At 39.2% G+C, this 21410-nt stretch overlaps 1 long non-coding RNA gene across 4 annotated transcripts in view; it reads right to left on the reverse strand.

Moving 5' to 3' along the window:
• The window catches only part of LOC117003717, a 116352-nt gene extending 95752 nt beyond the window's left edge, over window positions 1-20600 (reverse strand). For 3 of the 4 annotated variants that reach the window (XR_004419545.1, XR_004419542.1, XR_004419543.1), the window contains exons 1-2: window positions 20519-20597; window positions 185-361 (exon numbers count right to left, since the gene is read on the reverse strand). This is a non-coding gene — a long non-coding RNA (uncharacterized LOC117003717). Of the gene's footprint in view, window positions 1-184; window positions 362-20518 lie in introns of all 4 variants that reach the window. The other variant, XR_004419544.1, reaches the window with a different exon arrangement.
• Between the last annotated feature and the right edge of the window lie 810 nt (window positions 20601-21410).

The following is a 21410-nucleotide window of genomic DNA, read 5'->3' on the forward strand; positions in this document are numbered from 1 at the left end:
CCTGCTGGAAAGAATTCTTACTTTTTTGCCAGAATTTAGCAGTGCAGCAGCATGAGTTGCCACTGCAATAAACAACATACCCAGAACAAACATCAGTAATGAAATTAAGCTGCGCTGTTTTTAAAGACATTCTAGATGACAAAATCACAAGATTATCTTTTATCAAAAGTGTTTCTATACATACTTGGTAACCTTGGAAATAACTGTAAGATTCTCAGGCAGCCAGCACAGGCTGTTCCCATCCCTCCCATTGCTCCAAGGGTGCAAATCAGGTGACAATAGGAACCAAACCATGTCAGACACTGGCTTCTCTAGAAAGGTTCATCACCAGAGAATGAGCTTCAGGACTTGATGGTGAGATCTGTACAGGACCACACAGGAAAAAAAAATAATTTAAAGGAATCAGAAATAAAGAGGAAAAGCCCACACAATCAATGCCTTTTCAGACCCGAAAAAGCCCCAATAGGACTGCTATGCTGATCTCCTAACACAACACATCAGCAGCCTCTGCCTAAACCCACCCTGTTGTGGGGTTTGGTTTTGGATTTGTTTTTCTTACAAATCATGATGCTCATCACACACCCTGTTTAATCTCGTACCACAATCCTCGTGTCATTGCCACTCATTCTAGCAGTGCAGGACACAACCCAGGACAAGAAGCTGAATTACTTAGACTTTGTTGCAGCGACTACAGAAGAAACACAATAGGGGAGAATTCTTCCCAGCATTGCCCTCTGTAAAAGTCAAAGGGCTGCTTTTAAAACAAAACATGAATTCAAGAGATTTCTCAGCCATGGTTTTCTCAATGTTTCCACAGTGGGTGTCATGTAAAGGTACAGGCCTTCACTTGGTAGAGGTGATGGCTTTGCAAGGTCAAGATTTGGGGAAATAGCATGTAGATACATCTGTCAAAATAAAAAGTGACACACAGAAACAACGGCTTAGACTCTCCCACTCCTTCTAAAGAGACCAAAGTATGAATGCCTCTAAATTTAAATTTGTCAGACTCTAAAATATATCAGGATATTTCTGTACTTGAGTTAGAAGGTAGCAAGTATTAGGTAAAAAACACACTAAAGCTACTGAAACCACACTGAGATGGTCCAAGGGCTGTTTTCAGGAATGATTCACATTACAGTAAGTGGATAGTAAATACAGACCATGGGATTTGCAGTTGCTCTGCCTCTTATGTTCATCCTGGTTCACCATCTTGACTTGAAACCTCAGTACAATGAGAGTTCTTAGAATACGTTCTGGTTACAGCAAAAGAAATGGTAGCAGCTCTTGTAGGCATATTGTTCTCTGCTAACATGTACTATCCTAGTCCCAGAAAATGTTCACTGTCTGTAGTAAACATGTCCTGATTACTGACACAAAATATTCTTAAATTAAAATACAATAGGTGTATTAAGAAATCTCTCCTAGTAGCAACAAATGAGGAACACAAAATCCTGCCAGCTCTTACATATGCACTTCATTGTAAACTCATCAATAATCCCAAAATGAACTCACGCAGAAGTGTCGAAAGGATTGGGGCCATCAGAGAGTCATCCTGCTAGCATTGACAACCTAAGTAGTGTGCTAGCTGCAACTAGGCTACTCAGAGTTGTAAGATGGACCTCAACCATTAGGCAAGTGCAGCACCAGACCCCCATTTGGGGGATACTGGATACTGACACCCTTACAGCTAACATATGTCTCCAAATGGTGTCCTTGGCACACCAAGCACACCAAACATGCAAGTTCATGTATAACTTCAAGATTTCAAATTATCTCGATCCTATTAAGGCAAACCACAGACTCAGCTTTTACACTAGACATGTTTTTTAATGAACAAGTATTGCATATACAGTACTTTCCAACTTGTGAGCGATAGGACCTTACTTTAAACTGTTTTCCATGTGAATACGCAGTGTTAGAACAAATCACCACTTTTAATACAGATCATTTTAATAAGAAACAAGCTAAAATGTATTGAGTTTAACAGTAAGATAAAATGTACTGAGTTTAATAGCATGATAGTACCTTAAACACAGAACAATGAATAGTTTCCTTCTCTGGAAGCTAATTGGTCTAGATGAGAGCACAGGCAAGTAGAAACCAATAATACTTTACAGCAGGAAGAGGAAAGGCTTATATTCATTTAATTCAAAATTTAAGAGTGAGATACTGTATTTAGATTAAGACATCTAACAAAAAAATTAATCAGAAAAATATTTGGTTTAAATATTTTATTTTGCTATAAACCTGTTACTTATACACCAGCCTGAAAATGGGAATCTCTTAATTGTGCTGAGCTTAAAAATAAGCATTAAAAATGAAGAGGAGACATTTTAAGATGTTTTTGCTTTTAAACTGAATATGAAGCAATAGCAGACCAGTTTCATATTCCAAAAGTATTTCATTTATTGTTTCTCTCCCCTTAAGTCCACTTAAATATTCAAGTATTTGTATGAAGGGTACTGTTTTTATTTAGTACACTGCCATGTGGCTGGTGACATGTGTATCTACTTAGTCCAAGATGACATTTTTGTATTGTTATGGGATGAGAAAAACCAAATAGACACCCCTTAGATCTTCATCCCTTACTGCAAGAGAAAAATCCCATAAGAGCCATCAAAGCACAATGCGGACTTAAAATAGCAAATTAGTAATCAAAACTACCCAACACATTCATCTTCAAAATAATCACTGAATGCAGAGCCTGCCTCTCCCTGCAGAGACAGAGGATCGAGGGTTGATGATGATGGAAGGCTTGGGAATATGAATCAAGTGCAAATTTGTCAAGGAAGCAAGTCAGAGTAGGCTGCCCAGTCACAGAGCCAAGTTCTTCTTTCTCTGTCCAAGTGCTTGCATGAGAACATTTCCAAGGAAACTTTTCCTATAGAATTAGGATTATGAGAAGAAACATGCGTAGCATTGCATAAAAAAACATGGGTTTGCTAGGTAATAGGAACATAACACAGCTTAAATGAATCTTCATCCACGAGAGGTCCATCCCATGGGAAATGCCATTACACTTGTTAGCCACATTTTGCAATGCATTCTTTGAACAGGATGAGATTTTCAAGAACATTTATGACTCAGCTCATCCCACTGTGACACTGGAAAATAACTCATGGTTCCTTACATACTGACAGTTCCATTCCTACTAGGAAAAAAGGATTTCCAGCCTCTTCATGAGTGTGTCAGAGAATAAGAACAGACAGATATCCAAGGATCCCAGCAGCAGATTTTAAATAAACAATCCCAGTCCACCTTCCATGTGATTGATAGCAAATTTTCCTCTCTTTTTAACCAATGCTTCTACAGAAGCATTATTGCACAAAAATGACAGCTGTGCACCCCACTGAAGAATAAAATTAGCAGGAAAATGCATCTCCAACCACTGGATAAGAGTGTTATTTCCTAGACTAAGGAGGCTAGGTTTGTAAAAAGAGAACCAAAACACAGAATAAATGTAGCAGAGTAGGCAGGCAGAAGCAAATTGCAGCACACAAATCAGTGATGCAACCTGGACCGCCATGGTACAGATTTGTTCCAAGCACCAGTCAGCCTCTCACTGATGACCCTTGTCATTATTATGCATGCAAGGTAATGGAAGAGCTGCAGACTGACAGATTTGTTCCTCTTTGAAGGCATGACTGGCAAAGGATGCTTGGAGGGTGAGGAAATGCAGAAAATGGAGGCTGCCTCTTTGGGAGAGCTAAGATGGGTGTTTATTTCTTTTTTTGGACTGTGGCAGAACTAAACACATGGGAGGACAAGCAGAGCACTGCTGTGTCACGAGGAGCCTTGTGGTCTTGGAGCACATGCCCGCTGTGGGGAGAAGGTCATTCAGTGATTCCCAGAAGCAAGAAGGTCAGAGTGAAGAGCAAGGGGTCAGTAGCAGATTTCAAAAGAATAACGTGAGACCAATGCAGTTTTTTCCTCTGAAACAGTGCTGCAATAACAATCAACCCACCCACTACATAGACAAATAAGTACCCTTCACACATATTTGCCAGACACATTTGTCTTCTCTGCATCTCCCAGCCCTACCTTCATAAGTCTAAGTCAGCTAAGTTAGCTTTAGGTTTCTCTTTGCATCACATCTCAAAACATTTATGTGCCTGTTCTGAAGAGGAGCCACCTATCCTGTGACCCCTTAAGGTTTGCTAAGGCTCCAAATTTACTTTCCATCTTACTAAAACCTCGTAAAATGCACAAACTCATCCCTCCCTTTAGCCTAAGAACTCTCTCTCTAACCACAAACATATGGTTTTAAAGCATTTCGGCTACTTCGTACTAAAATTAACAGGTTCGGTAAAGCTGTAAGTACTATTAAAACCACCCTTCCAACTTGCTTGAATTTCTCTTTAGAGCCTTTAACTTGAGACTTTGGTTTTGCTCTTAAGTTAGCCATTAGTTTCATACACTTTCATCTAGAAGCCACTCTTGCTGAACCCTAAATCTCCACTCTGCTTCTCCCTGCTATCCTAAACCCCAGCTCAGAACATCACCAATCCTTTCCCACTAGCATACAGGTTTTAGGACCTTGCAAGCTCTTCCAGCTTGGACGTAACGCAGCTTACCAGCAGTGTGTTTGACACCTTTCCAGCCCATGGAGACAGGGAAAAGAGACAGTGTCCCCACCTAAACCCAGCCAAGTCCTTGCCAAACCTACTATGAGGCAGTGTATTATAAGTGCAATGTTGGACCTTTCTCCCCTAGCCCCAGAGCCACTGGAGTTCCACATGATGGCATTGGTTACTTCCCAGCATGTTCCTCCAGATGAGCCTGCTCCATGTGAAGACTGTTTCAGCCCTATGAAGATAAAATTGCTGACTCCAGTAGAGAAGGGTTGTGGTCTTCTTTACCGTGGAAGAAAGAGGTTTAGAAAGTCTTGGTAGATATGTCACTATAGATGAAGGTGAAGGGGGTCAAAGGATTCGCTGAATGAATCTGTCATGAGATGTAAAGAAGAGAGCAGAAGAGGAAGCAAATAATTCCCAAGAGTGCTGGCAGTGCCTGCAAGCGCCCTTCGTACAGAAATCACTCAGGAATGAAAAAGAAATTTATGGGGCTAGAAGAGAAATAATGTGTATTAGTGGATAGATGGCAAAGAGAAAGATGGAAAGGATCATTCTTCTACTAGCCAGCTTTGTGAAATTGGTCTACCATGGTCTGGCAACCCACTGTTGGGTTTGGCTGATTGCTACAGCCAAGGTTCCTCCAGATTTTATAGTGAGGCTGCTGTAAACAAATGTTTTTCCTCTAAAACCCATATAAACAAGTCATTCACTAGCACTCTCGCTCCCAAAAACTGCACTGTGACATGGCATGTGAGTTCTGAAAAGTTACTTATATTCAGAAACATGCAGTATTGTTTTGCCTATCCCCTTTCAATTTTCTTCTTGACCTGTGCCTGTTTCATCTGTGCCAGGGTAAGTTAGAGCTGACTCAACCCCAGAAAGTTTTGTTTGCACACAAGACAATGGCAATTCTCACCACATGGAGAAAATATCTACAGCCACTAACACAGCAAGAGCAGAACCTTTTAAGATATTAAAATCTGATATTGCTGCTTTGTAGGAAGAGTACTACAGTCATGTAGCTGTTCTACATCATTTATTAGTTCTGTTAATAAATGTTTATTTGTAGCCACATCCTCATCAGACAGCAGCTATATGAGCAATTATGCCTGATGACTTAAAATTAAGAAGATTAATATAGCACTGTTTCTCTAAATGCATATCTAATTGAGATAGAACAGAAAGAGAAAATTCCTTTGTATGTTAAGGCCAGAACAAGATTATGCTGGGTTTTGCAATATCCTCATGTCTGGAGAAGGAACAATTTTTTTCCTGACTGCTGATACTATACATTGGGCTAGTCAGAAAACCCTCACTAACAGCCAAATATTAGAGGTTTCTTCAGTCAATTCTCTTGTTTAACACAACAATCAGCAATCAAAATTTTGTGACCCCTCAAATACTGCTTGCAGTCTCTGAGGAACCAGGAATGGTATTCTCTGGGTCTTTCTTCAGATGATCAAATAGGCAAGAACAATGTCCTGGTCTGTAACTAAACCACAAGCACTGTATGTCATGTGCAGATCAGCTAGAAGATGCCACACAACTGTTACATGCTTCAACATCAAAATGTGTTTTGTACCCAGCTCATATCATGTTTTTCAAGATGATACTCTTTCTGTGAACTCCAACAACTTTTAAGCTAGACTTGGAGGCATATTTAACTGAACTAGTTGTCTTCTTAAGATCATTTAACTCCAACAATAGAAACATCAGAACAGTAATAGAGGGCTATATTAAGAGCTAGTCATGATTTATAAGACAGGAGAACCACAATGACTGAGAAAACAGTCCCAAAAGGGACCTCGGGAGATAATCAGGTTTCCCTTCCATCCCGAAGACTCTCTCACTGCTATTCCTTTCTCATATTTGTCTGAGCTTTTCTTGCTCCAGACTTTAGCCTAGAGCTCCCTAGCCAATTACCCCTACTATTCCACTGTCCCTTCTGCAAGAAGTTTTTTCTAGTATCTGCCCTGGACCTTTTTGCTGCTGCTTTAAAACCTTTGAAGATCACCAGTCTCACAGGAGACCTGAAGAAAAAGTTACTCCTTTTTCTTTTGCAGTAGTCAACACTTGGAAACTGTAATCCCAATTCCCCTCAGTCTCCATTTCCTTAAGCTAAGTAAGCTCAGTATTCATTTTTTTTCTGTTGTTTTTTGGGGGGATTTTTTTGGTGGTTTGTTTGTTTGGGTGGGGTTTTTTGGGTCTTTTTGTTTTGTTTTTTTGTTGTTGTTGTTGTTGTTTGGGGGTTTTTTTGTTTGTTTGTTTTTTGTTCCTATAGTATAGTATATATTTTCTGAACCCCTTGATCTTTGTTTGGTTGAAATGTCCCAAGCCAGACACTGTGCTCCAGCTGCATCCTACCCATTTTGGAATAGAGCAAGAGCTTTCTTCACACATCTTGCAGGCAAAATCTAGTTTACAAATCAAAGTACATCTTTTTTTAAAAAAACATGGCAATCGCAACTTTCTATTCAAATCATCATACAAAACAATCCTTAGATGCTTTTCAGCAAGAGCTGATGTTTTTTTCCTGTTTGTGTAGCCCTTGCTTAACTATACTACCCCAGATTTATAATAGCAAATACTACTGTATTGAACTTGAAACTAATGAATTCAATCCCATTTCCTCAGGCCATTTCTCTAAACCCATTCTCCAATCACTCCTTTACTTTGCTTTCTCTAATCAGAACTAGAGTTCTACAGACTTACTCATTCAAAAGTAATGGCAGTGATCTCTCAGGCACAAATCACAGTTATTACAAAGGTTTTGACTACAAAAAGGAAAAAATTAAGCAAAACACAAATGAAGAACAATTAATGAGAAGGTAGATTATTGATAGCTGGCCCATTTGACCAACCCACACTCCTGACAAGTGTTTGATAACATGGACTATGATGTACTAAGTAGGAAAAGAAGATATTCAATACTCAATAATAAGTGCAATTTAAAGAGACAACAGAGGTGGATAATCTATTCATCTTTAGGAAGAATAAGAAAAGAAAAATCCTTTCTCTAGATTACAACAAAGAAAAACTTCTTTTTTCTAAATGTCTTGCATATTCTAATCCTGAAGCAGTAAAAATCAGAAAATTTGACCTTATAATCTGTTGTCAATATGACCACTCAGGCACAGAGGAAAACCAGCAGCTGATAAAGACAAAGGTATTCATTATTTTATCCCTAAGACAAGCATTCTAGCACATAGCTGCACATGGAAAAACAGCAGCATTAAATTAACCAGTTGAATTATCTGGACCATGTCAAAGACAGATACAACAGCCACAGAAGGATCTTTTTTTTTTAATCATAGCTCAGCTACCATCAGAGCTGTTGCTCTCAGTCATGTCAGAAAAACTTGAGACACTTACTACACAAAAACCTGTGATCCCATGACTCTGAATAGGGTCTTTCTCAAACATGGTCACTTGACAGGAGGTATCTGTACAGGACAGGAAATGCCCAAAGCTAAAAACCAAAGTCAGGCCCTGTCAGCAGTTTTAAACTAGAATAATGATACATGAGCTCACTTTTTAGCTCCTCCTTGACCAAATTCAAGGTGCTCTGGAAACTCTTCCCAGTGCTGGGGGATTTAAGACATCTTTGCCTAAGCTACCAGTGCTTATACTCTGACCTCTCTCTACGTTTAAAGTTAACATTTCTCTCCCCTCCATCTGTTTAAACTTTAGGAGTTGTAAAAGCTTTCTGATTACTAATGCCTTTCCAAGTTTGGTTGAAAAAGACTAATGGGTTCCAAGGGGTTGGAAATATTAAAGGAACGTACAAGAGGACACACAGATCTCCTGGCTACACAGATAACAGCTCCTCAGGGTTGATGAGTGCTTCCTGAGCTGTGTCACACTCAACTTCATTGATATCAATAGGAAGTTTGCTGAAGGATGTCATCCCCCAGGCTCCACAAATAATGTCTTCCTATTCACTCTTTATTTTGTTTATCACATAAGATTTGCACAGAATTAGAGAGTTGTTAGGCCTCAATTTAATAACTATATGTCTGCATAGGGATTATTATAGGAATACTCAGTGTTGTGAGTCTCTCTAAGTCCCCTCCTAAGACCAGAATTCACTTGTCTATTCGTGGTTTCTGCATTGGGGCAGGATTATTCTGCTTTGAGATTCTGTGGTTATTTGCCATTTTGTTCTATTTGCCATCTAATTCAAACAAGGCATACTAAGGCATACATTTGTCTTTTTGGCAAATACCAGACAGAAGACTTTGTCTATAAGAAGAGAAATAATATTTTTTATAAGTAATGGCCATTGAACTACAGATCTTCATTCACTGTTTTAAAATAGACTTTGAAGTCAACACAGACATTAAAGGCACAGAAGAAAGAGGAAAACTCTGGGTATAAAGTGAGATGGGTTTACCAAGAGTTGAATTTTTCAGAATAATAGGTTTTCAGACAAGATAAATGAACCAATTTTCCTATATCTGGACTTCATTAAAGTTTTTTCTACAGTGTTATATGAGAAAATACTATGATGTAGAAAATGGGAATTGAATTCAACAATTGTAAGATGGTAACAAAGTAATGACAGAGAAGGATGTGCTGACAGCAGAACAATTGGTCTGAGGGGGAGGTTTCCTTTAAGTTCTTCAAGAAAGTATACATTTTTGCTCATGCCCCTGACTTAAAAATCATAGTAAGAATCAAGAGAAGAGAGTATCATAGAGTGGGTTACCTACAGACTGACTTGTGCACCAAGTGTGCAATGTACACATTTCTGTAGGTGGCTGAAAGCTGCCACTGCCAGTAAGGGCAGATCCACTGCATACCACCCCTGAAGCAGATGGCACTTTTTGGGGGTTGAGGGACAGGGCACAGGGGAAGGAATTTCTCAGTTTTTTTCTGTCTGGACATTGAGAAGAACCAGATGACCTTGAGGCATGGAGCTCTGGAAATCAGTCAGCATTCAGCAGTGCCAAGCATAAGATCAAGGAGCTAGAAATCTCCAAGATTCTTTTGTCATAGTCTGGGACTTCACTAGTTTGATGAGGAGCAGAAAAAACAATGAGTCAATCAGTAACAGGAAGAGCAAGCACCACACCTATGATGTCACTGTAAAAGAAAAATGTGGTCCTGATATATACGGAGACAAAATTATTTTCCCTATTCAGCAGGAATACAGATTTCATTATAAAACACTTCAATGAAACCACCTCTGTAATGTCATACAGACTCAGTCATGCATGAAAACACAAACTGAAACAGGTGTGGATTCCTAAAATGGATGAAGCTAAACCAGTTTGACTTATACACCCTACAAAAAGGAGGTTGGAAGAATATATAATACTATCTGTACCAAACGGAAGGGAACACCAAATGCAGATACTAGTAAAAGTTACTTACACTGTCAGACAAGATCAGCATAACAGCAAAAGGTCTAAATAAACACTAATACATCTTAGCTGTAAATTAGAACCATTTTTCTAAAACAGAGAAACAGTACCCTGACCATAAGCCCAAACTTGTTAATAATTGATTACGAGAGGCAACAGATATAGAAAGTCTACTCTAGTCCAATACTTTTCTATTCCTCCTGATAAATAGGCATCCTCACCACTGAGAAAATAACTAAACCAAGCATGTTATAAAGCTGGCAAATTAGATGGGGTAAGCTGCCAAACTGAGGCCTACCTAAGGCCAAATTAATAGGTACAGAATTGATTTTTCTTATGTGGTACAGTATGTGTAAGGGAGACATGTAATCTATAAAGTTGTTTTTCTGCATTTCACGCCAAGAATTTTTCTTAAGACCTGCAGGCTTGACTGTATAATCACTAATCTTTCAAAGTGACTAACTTCAGCCAGAATTACACACATACTAGGTCAGCCACCTGAATTAATTTTTTTTTAAATCCACAAGACATTAATTCAACATGATCAAGACCTTCTCTGTGAAGCCCCAGTGCTAGTCTCTGCTGGGAGGAGTTTTCCACTTTTTTATTTCAGTTTGAATAAATAAATTTGAAATGCATTCTATAGTGCCCACATGGTAAGAAATAACAATTTGCAAAAAGAAAAAAATAATGAAGCAATTGAATTCCACAGCACTTTAGATGGAGCCACATGAGTTCACGCTGTATTCTGGACCAAAATTTGAGTTAAAGGACAATTGTACCCAGAAGTTGAAATGTGGGAAAAGTTAAGTGTTTTGTAATAGGGGGTTATTCCCAGAAACAATTCTGCTACTCTGGTGATCTACTAATTTAAGCAACCTCACTCCTCTTTAGTCAGTCTCCATTTGTTTATTTATAGATCATTCATTTATTAATATTTTTTCCACCATCTGAAAGATCTCTTCCCTATAGAGTCAGAGCGGTGTGCAATGCAAGGATAGAATAGATGGCAAAATGTTTTCCAAGAGTAAAAATTCATTTGTTGCAAATGTCTTTCTATCCAACAAAGGCCAGAAGGAATCACTAGAAAGCTCCTTAGGAAACTCCACTCCTACAAATAACATGTGGATTTAAAATTATCCTATACCAGGGTCCATTTGAGAACTCGGGAAGTGGTCTCATGTTATGTCCATAGGCTGGCATCCAATGGAGATGATAATTAGTGGGGGGTAATGCAAATCTTTGATGGTGTTTGTGGAGCACAGCAAAGTCTGGATCAGGGAAAACAGCTACTCCCACAGAAGGAAAAATTATAAACCACATGTAAATTTTGGATATGGGTAGAGAGAAACCAACTATTGCAGCCTTTCAAGAAAGATGGAGGGGCTCTGTAATAACAGGACAAGGGGTAATGCTTTTAAACTAGAAGAAGGTAGATTTGCATCCCATATAAGGAAGAAATTCTTTATTAGGAGGGTGTTGAGACCCTGGAACCTCTAGCTCAGAGAAGTCGTGGATGTCCCACCACTGGAAGTGTACAAGGAGCAACCTTGAACATCCTGATCAAGTGAAAGGTGTTCCTACCCACAGCAAGGAGATTGGACTGGATGACCTTTAAAGGGCCTTTCCAACACCAGCATTCTGTGATTCTCTGTTTCTGTAGGTGTTCAACTGAAACATTCAGGTTTCAAAACCAAGAAACTGCATACCCTTACACAGATTATATCAGAAAATTGACTTTTTCTTACTGTAAAGGATGATTAATGATTATTAAAACCTAGAAAGATTTATCCAGAAAGTGAATCTTACTGTAAGTTGCTTTCATGTCTTTGTTTTTACAGTTAGAGTGGGGTTTTTTCTACCATTTTTCTAAATTTGAATGCAAAAAAATTTCAGCAGAATCCCACTAGTTTAACTGCTGATTGGTTCTGTAAAACTTTCCTATTGAATAGAGTTCTAACTTTGTCATATTAAAAAGGATGCCAGCACAATCCCAGTGAAACACTCAATCAGCAAACATTAAGATCTTGAACTCTCCACAGAGCTCCTATTTACCCTGTAAATCAGAGAGGCAGGTGAGAACATTTCTGTAGAAAGAATTCCTTTCTGAGGTCTCTGCCAAGAAACCCTGAGAAAAGTAAAACTAAAGTTTATTTTTACTTTTTCCCATGGGGTTTTTGTTGTCAAGTAAAACACAGCGCATGCAGAAGTACCGTGTTTGAACTAGATGTGGATAAATCACCTCTATTTTGAGCAGGGATCAGAATCCACTGGCTTAGAGCCAGTTACAGACATCTAATCAAAGTCACCCAAACCTGTACTCAAAACTGCTTTAGATTCACCTCAGGTCGAAGGTTTTCAGATATATTTTGCTAAGTAAGGCCTAAACAAAGGACTCCACGGTCAAAAGTCACAACTTTTTGTCCTCTTCAAGCTTTGACCCATTGTATGATTGAGTCCAGCTTTATTACACCTTGGTCAGCTCAAATGGAAAAGTAGGTAGGAAAACACTTCACTTGAAACCAGATGCTCCAGCTAAGCCATATTCCATAGAAAACTAAGGGAATGTACACTTTCCTTAAAACAATCACCACAGTCAATAAAATCTGCTGTGGGGGAATGCAAACACAGTCCCTCACAGAATATAAATAACAAAATATGATTTGTTAAACAAAAAGAAACAACACAAACAGGACACATACGAAAATACTAGGTTCCATAGAACAAAGTAAGCCCTTAAGCCTGGATTTTGCAAATATGCATATATATATCTTTATTCACATAGGGTACTTGGAATTCAGTGGGATTAGTTGCATACACAGAGAAAATAAAGCCTTGATATATATATTTCCATGAAGTGTGAAAGGGAGTGTTTTCCACGCATTGTAAATTTAATATCAGATTTATTCTGTCTTTCCTAGCTGACAGATTCACCAAAAAATAAAGGAAAAATAACAGGAAAATAAATTGCATTGCACCTATTCGGTAATGTTCAGAGCACAAGCTGATATATCAAATATCTAATGTTCCTGTGCACATCATTCTTTCTCACTGGTCTAAAGCACTCAGATTACTTTTTTTTCTGTTTATTTCATCTTCACATAGGCTTCTGCATCCTTGGCACAGAGGTCATTTTCACGCATGTCAAAGAAGTCTCTGAGGTACCAAATAAACAGGCTCTTCTTAGTGTAGTCTCTGTTTTATCCAGGTCCATGGAAAAAGCAAAGCCAAATAAAGATTATGTTTTAAGGAAGTCCACAAGTCTGGGAAAATTCTTTGGTGAAACCTTTTTTTTCCAAAAGACGGAAAATCAAGGCAAGACGCTACTTTTTAATCATCACAGGGTATGCAAATAATGAAACAAGAAACAGTAACTGGTTTTAATTTTCTAGAGGGGTATGTTTTTTCTGTTTCTTTAGTAAGTCCCTGCAGGAAACAACCCAGTCAACATTAGAAATTGCAAGTTCGTTCTGCAAGACTTAAATCTCCCCTCAAGTCTTGCATTTTTCAGCTAATATTTCAGCACTGGCATAATTTCCAGTCTTTACTTCTGTTAAAGCCTAAGGAGAAGAAAAAGAAAATCTTGGGATGTATTCCCAAGTAACACACACAAGACTGCAATCTTCAGTGCTTGCTCCAGGAAGGCTGCTCGTCAATAAAACAAAAATAGGAAAATTACAGTAAGGTCCACCCACACCCCATCTAATAGCAATGGTGAATGAAGACTAAAAAGTGGAAAAATATGATTGGCTTTACACACGTAGAAATTCAGCAGCTTCCTTTGAATAGTGTGATGCCCATGTCAACCATAGAGCTTCCTGTTACCAGTCCTGGAAAAATCACTACGTTTTAATGCTGGAGAACTTCTTTTGCACAGCAGTGCATGTAAATAGGTAAAAATTATTCTAATTTATAGAATTAGGGAGGCACAGGAATAAACCCAATGTGCTGGGAAGAGTCCATGCAGCTTTTGTAGAAGGAAGTCACATTACTAAAGTCACATCACTATGCTGATACAGCTCCTTGAAGGACTCGGCAAGTGTGGAACAGAAGAGACCAAATGGATCTGGTAATTTTGGATATCCAGAAAGTGTCTCACCAAAGGCAGAATGGCAAATGAAGTTCGGTGTAAATAAAAGTGTATGCACTAAAATCCTAACTTAAACTTCACCACTGGCCCAAGATTTTAGGATCATGCTAGGTAATTCCATTTACCTGACTGCCCCATAGCCATCAAAAAAACAAATCAAATGCCAGAATTTGTCAGGTAAGGAGGAGACATCAAAACAATTGCATTAGACTGTGTGCACCCATCAGCTAAATACTGAATATGGTTTTCATCCCACCATCACAAAATGGATGCACCATAGCTAGCAAAGGCTCACAAAAAGACAAATAAGGATGACAAAAATCATGAAGCAACTTCTGTAAAAAAAAATTATCTGGGAGACTAGGACTTTCCACTTAGTGACTGAGAAGGAGGATATGAGCAAAGACTTCAATATACCAAATGATACAGGAAATAAAAGTGTCAAAAGAAGTTTCTAGGTGGCAATGTCAAATTATAGGAAATTTCAAAGCATAGCATGTTTAAAATGGGGAATCATTGTCAGACATCTCTGTGGATGTCAAAATTCACATTGTTAAAAGACATAATTTGACCAATTCATAGAAAGAAAGTCTTTCATGAACTGTCAGATGTCGAGACACCCACTGCCAGCCCAGGAAACCACTGAAGTACATCTCACTGAAGCCTGAAGAGTGCACCATGGAAGCGTCACCAGCAGCTGTCCCATGGGAGCAGAAGCCCGGCCACTGAGCTGTATGTACGTGAGGAACAGCTGTGCCACTCCTGCGGCACATGGGGAGACTCCCATGGGTCTGCATCCACAGTCAATCCATAAATGTCAGATTGCCTCACTCCTCTGTACATGACATCAGGGAATGAGGAGGTTTGGGACCCTGTTCTGCCACCAGCCAAGCTGGAATTTCCAGTGCAAGCATTTTCTTCAGTGGGAACAGCATGGCTTTTTTGCTGCCTTTGGTAGGGCACAGCTCTCCCACCTTTGACTATTCTGTTTTATTGTTCTGTGCATCTCTCCACAGACATTTTTTCCATGGGACTGTGCTGTCAGAAACAAAAATGCATTCATTTCACTGACACTTCCCAAGGGAAAGCATGTCCTAAACATCATCATTTTTAGCAGCTTTCTATGTGAAGGGGTGATAAGATGGCTCCCCAGAGAATGTATGCGTGTGTCACTGCAGTAGCTGTTTTCCCTCCTGCCGAGCACAACTTGTTGGAATTGCACACACAAACCCAAGGACTTTTTTTACTCCACCCACGCGCTGCCAGGAGGTTTTTCAGACTTTCAACATGCTGTTTCCAGGGTGACCATTGGTCTCAGATTTCAAACATTGCCAGAGCTGCATATCCTCTTGCTATTCTCTCCTCGCTTTGGAAACAGACATCTGCAAGCCCAATTTTGCCATAAGGAGACTCCACACTACAGATACCAGTGGGACTCTAACAAACCCATTACCTAATGCCTGGGGGTTCCTCTTGGTCTCATATCTTTTACAGTATGTGCACACCAGGGAACTATAAAACACTAACAATCCAATGTGCCTTGGGGTAATTGAGTCCTCAGTGTTTTGTTTCTTCTCGTCCTCAAAAAACCTTACAAGTAAGGGGTTAGGTCTCATTCAGGGCATCTGGGTCTTGTGGGGAGGGTCCTTCCAGCATAAGCAGATGTATAGTGGTTGTAACCCTTTTTTAGCTGCTTCCCACATCATTACTATTCAGGGAAGCTAAAGAGACTGCAAAAAAGTGCCTGCAAGGAAAAACCCGAATCCATTGCAAATGCACTTGAAAGACGGGCAACAGGGACCCAACAAATTTTACAGGGGCTCCAGAGGAGAGAAAGGAAGCAAGCAGGACAAATGGACCATCATACCACATACAGTGATGTCTGCACATGTCCCACTGCCCCTCCAAATGGGGAGGCTGCAGCCCAGGCACAGTATTTCCCGGAAGAGGAAGCCACGGTGAGCTGGTGCTTTGACCTCCTGCCAAGCATCTCAGAGACTGTACAGCCTCCAGCTCCTGCTCCCCACCAAGAATGGGGCAGGATCAGCCCCCTGAGCAATCTGTGTCTGGGAAACAGAGACAAAATCAAGACCCAAATGGAGTTCTTTTATGAGGTCATTCAACACAAATCCCCAGTAGCTCATATATCTCTAAACATCAGTGTCCTCAAAAGGTCTGCTTCAACCACTTAGTTAAGGACACAAACTCAACAAGTCCTGCTAATGCAAAATACTGTGCTGAATCCCATCCTACAGACTCTGGAGAGAAGAGAAAAAAAGCAGCCTTCTTTATGATTCCCTTTTGAGCTCACTGCATTATTTCTGGCCTGTACATTAAAACAGATGTCTCATTGATTTCCCAGTCACAAAGAAATCATTCTTTTCTTGTCTTGTGACGGATGTTTCTTCAGATGAACAGCTTCCACTTCAAACAGGATCTTTACCTCATGGAATAACTTTTCCCAAACTGATTTTAGAATATCTATTAGCAAACTAAAGCCAGCCTCATTGTATTTCTTAAGCAAAGGGTGAGCAAAAATGTTCTTTTCAAAATTGTACAAAATGTCACTGCCACTTGGCATTTTTGTCCTTTAAAGCACTGATCATGAGGGAGCATAACAGGTGCCTAATTAAGGAGCATTTACTTACCCTTATTTTAAATCTCATTATCAACCCTGAAAGAGTAAACCCCAAACACATCTATGTTCCCCTTCAATCACCTCTCCTTCGTAAATGAGGGGAAGTTTAATGCACTTTAAACTTTCTGAAACTACTTTTTTAGAGTTTGCTTATTCTGTAATCCCTGGAAAAGTATTAAAGGAAAGGGAAGGAAAGCACAGAAGTATATAAACAACATTTTCTACTTTAAAAGTAAAATGCCCTGTGCTGAGGTAAAGGAAAACTGGGGAAATAACTTTGTGATTTACTGGAATTCAAGAAGGGAAATATTTTATATACCACTGGGGTTTTGATTTAGAGAGGGGCATAATAATAGAAAGACTAGCTTGGCCTTTTCCACTTAGTCCTTGGACACAAATCCTTTGTCTCACTTGAACTCACTATAAAAGGGGAGTAAACCTCTCCCATGAGCTACTTAGTTAAACAGAGTCTGGTGGTGGGGAAACACTTGATTACAATTTTAATGTGGCTCTTTATTTAGCCAGGAGATTAATAATGCCAGCAGACCTTTTTTTCTCAAGAGATTACATCAACAATAAAAAAGAGAAGGTAATACATCTTACAATGAATGTGGCATGAATAATTACATGTATCAATTAATTCCACAGGCTGATTCTACCTGACCAGAGCATACCTGAGCATCTGTTTCTTAAGAATATGGCTGAAGTAGCTGTTTGCCTGTCAGGCAGTACTTGAAAGGCCTCAAATAAAGGACCAAAATACACTCACAGTCACTGCTTTAAATCAGCACCAAGCTTGTAAAAAACTCTCTCATTATAAATTTTATTTAGAAGAAGATCCAGGTTTATGATTTAAGAAAAAGGCAAATATGAGCATTGGAAACTTCATCTCCAAAAGGCACTCTCACATGAATTGTTCATCTTCATCACAGCTATATCTAATGCCTGTTTCTGTTTTTCAGGTAACACTGTGTAATATAAAACTAAGAGTTGTCTTGGGGACTGGGATTTCATATGGTAAACTCTGGAGTTCCTGCTCCTCTGTGCTATTCTACATTGTACTGATGACCACTCAGTTCACCTACCTGTGTATACAGACCTGCAAAATAAGGACATTACCAAACAAAACAAAATCATAATTCAAAGGTCAGAACCACAAGCTTTTCTGCCCTGGAAATTTGAAACATCAGAACACATCTCAAACATTTTCCTAGCAAAAAAAAATTATTCACCTCAAGCATTTCTTAAAATGTACAGTTTGTTGCAAAAATTCTTTTCAAACAGAAACTATTTCTAAAAAAAAATTGTCAGCCATGCAGAGAAAAGAGACATTTTGTTCCATGACAAATCCTTTAGCAGCAAGGGCAGCACATACCTCGTTCTGTTTTGCTCTGTCTTATCAAAAGGCTTCATGGGTTCTGGCGAAGTAACATAGCACTGTGTCTGCTCTTTATGTAGCATATAAAATATTCTGAGCTGGAGGGGATCCACAAGGATCATCAAGTCAGAGTATGGCACTCCAGCCCACGTGTGGATGTAACTAAAGGATACCCACAGCCACAGATCCTGATAACAGGGCCACAGATAGGGCATGCAACACACACAAATGTCCATGCCTGCTTAGGTGCAGAGGCATGCATGAAAATACCAGGAGACCTGGAGTTCCGGCAACACAGGCTATGTTATCCTTCAATCAACCCCAGCAAACCACTATTTTAGGCACTGCAGGAGCATGGGTTATGCTCACATACAAAAACAAACACGTGGGGTGACATCCTCTCCACATGAAAAGAGGAGACTGTAATCTCCGTGGGTGTCAATTTAGCATAATCCCCACAGAAAGGTTTAGCTTGCTTTAAAATACACAGATGTTGTATTTAAGAAGGGCCCATTCATTTCAGGCCCAAAATACATAAACATGCCTTGAGTAATAAAGCAAAAAAGGTACTTTTTGCTGATGTGTTGTGGTTTAGGATTTCTGAGGAGGTGAAGTATGGAGCTCAGTTGTTGTTTTCGTTTTCTGAGGAGGTTTTATTATTATTAAGTTTTAATTTAGTTTGGCTCAATCTTTATTTTGCAGGTATGTAAATACAGGGAACCCAGTGCCAATAGCTAGAGCAATAATTCTGGTCAAAATGAAAAACAGAGCTTTAAGCTATAAATGTAAGACAAAAAATCAAAGGATTTAAATGAAATCTGACATGGCAACTCATTAAATTCGACAGTATCCATGATATTTTATTAAACATCAGTTAAGTGCATCTTTAAACAAGATAAATGTAAGTTCAGGAAATGAAACAGTCATTACCTAAATATTTAACATGCTAGGGACAAAGGAAATGCACCACTGTGTCAGAGGAATCATCCCAAATAGCCCACAGCCTTATCTTCAAGACTGGCCATTTCAGTGTCTCCAGAGGCATTTATCTCCTTCCTAGAACGAACTCTAAAACTAGTCTTAAGATTGACTGACTAAACTGAGAACTGTATTTCTGGTGAGGCCACATCACTGTGAGGATATCAGAGCATTTAATTGTTTGACATCCTATTTCTTAGGCATTTGACTAATAAGTTTGATCCTGAGGCGGTATTTTTTGTATGCTGAGTGCAAAGCTTTCACAACACCTGCCAAATACCAATTTTCAGGATCTAAAAAATGCTGGGTCAGAGTCAAACTCTCAGGATGTAGTTCAGTTTCCAGCCATGTCTAGGTGATTCAGTGGGAGACACGAGACCTACAGCAAGGTGATCTCTCCTCCCATTGCAGACATCTCCCTTATCTCTGCTGATTGGCTTTTGTTAAAGATCTTTTACTGTGGTGATAGGGTAATTCAGAGTTCCAGATGTTTCTTCAAAAAACATGTTACTTTCTACCTTTCTTTGAATTTTACCTGTCATTCACTCAAGAAAGTTAAGTCCATCTGACTTTCTCCTCAGTTATACTTATTGAAACAATTTTGTGCTATTACATGGTGCTTTTTTGTCTCTTATGGCATATCATTAGCAAATAAAACAACTTCTATCACAGGGCATGAATTCAGCACCCTTTTTAGAAATGCTTTGCTATAATATTCTTGGAGTTTGCCAAGGCAGGAAAGGCTATTTCTCAAAACACTTTGTTTCTCGCACCATAACTGTCTAAACGTTTTGTGCAAGCTTTTTTCCAAGATGAGAATTAAATTAAATGTATCAACCAACTTTCCTTTATCTGTTATTTTATTTTATTATGACCTAATTGAAGTTTATTAATAGGCTGAAATAGATATGCCAGTTACATTCAGGTATATCAGGGTAGTCTTAATCTATTATTTCATTTTCAACGTTCTTTTATTGAGCAATAGGGATCATCCAGCGCAGACGTTGCTACTCTATAATTACTTATATTGCCTTTTGTCCCTTTAAAAGATATGGATCCAGCACAGTAAACAAATTGAAGCAGGATAATTAAAGCAATGAGTAGGTTAAAGTAAGGAGATCTTTAGATAGTAAGCTACTGCCTTAAGTATGTAAAGTTAAGTGTCTTTTCCTGTGTATTTGTAAATAATTAGAGGAGAGTATAGCTGAGATTCCTAAAACTAAGTAGTCCCATTCCTGGCATTTTAAGAACTACTATAATGTATGTTGATCTGCACTACAAGCAGCCCTACTGTTCATCTCACTGCTCAGACATACGCTGAATGGCAACTCAAAACAGATTTTCCCAGCACACCAAATTGGGACCTCAGCCTCCAGAGAATGAAAAGTGGCTATGAACAGGAAAACTTAAGTAGCTGCAAAAGTAATCTGAGTGTGACCATTCTCCCCAGCCCCTCCTGACTGAACAGACTACAAGAAGTATAGCTTGTCTTACCACACATCTCGGGAAACGGCCACGCTCTCCTACTGCCAGAGCTTTGTAAGCTGTCTGAGATGTGCGTGCAGTCTGCTTCTCAGAGGACTCCAGACTGCTACAGAGATTATTTTTATCAATGTTATCACAGGCAGTGTATTAAAGTCATCAAATTTCCTCAGCAACACTTCAAAGTAAAAGAAGGAAGAAAATTAATTTAAGAACAGTTACCAGCCTGAGAGGAAGAACAAATCTCAAAATGATTATGTTAGGACCAAAGATATTTTTCTCTGCCAAACTTAAAGGACCAGTTTCCAGAGAGTATCCCTTGGGATCAGTATGACAGCCATTATCCATGGCTGCCATATAGATGAAGCAATATGCCTTATTTCATAAGAAAAATCATTAGTGACCAATTAACTGGAAATGAGAAGACTGACTTTGTCGGGCTTCTCTGCATTATTCTGCATCTGGTTATAAGCTCAAAGTTGTCCACAGATATAGAGCAGCCACAAAGCTCACAGTCATCACTAAAAAGCCGGTATCTTGGTTGCTCACTTGCCTTGGGCCATCACGAGTATTCTCAGCTGACACTTGTCTGCCCCTCCATGCAGCCTGTTCTCCACTTTTTGTGGCTTGACACACCAGACACATAACTCAACATGACACGTGGCCTGCTTTAAAAATATTGCAAGAGGTGTTAGTCCCCCATGTGTGATGATACCATGATACCACTGCACAAGAGCTGAACCCCTAGACCATGGCAAGGTCCACAAAAAGAGCCTAATCCTTCCTTGCTTTATCTAGAAGTATGAATTGCACTAGCATTTCCCTTAAGTGTCACACTTTGGTGTGAAAAATTCCTTCTTCAAGGTGCTTCTGACACTCCCCCATTCATGCTGTCACCCAATAC

This window comes from Catharus ustulatus, chromosome 1 (genome assembly GCF_009819885.2).
Source record: "Catharus ustulatus isolate bCatUst1 chromosome 1, bCatUst1.pri.v2, whole genome shotgun sequence".
Classification (NCBI taxonomy): domain Eukaryota; kingdom Metazoa; phylum Chordata; class Aves; order Passeriformes; family Turdidae; genus Catharus; species Catharus ustulatus.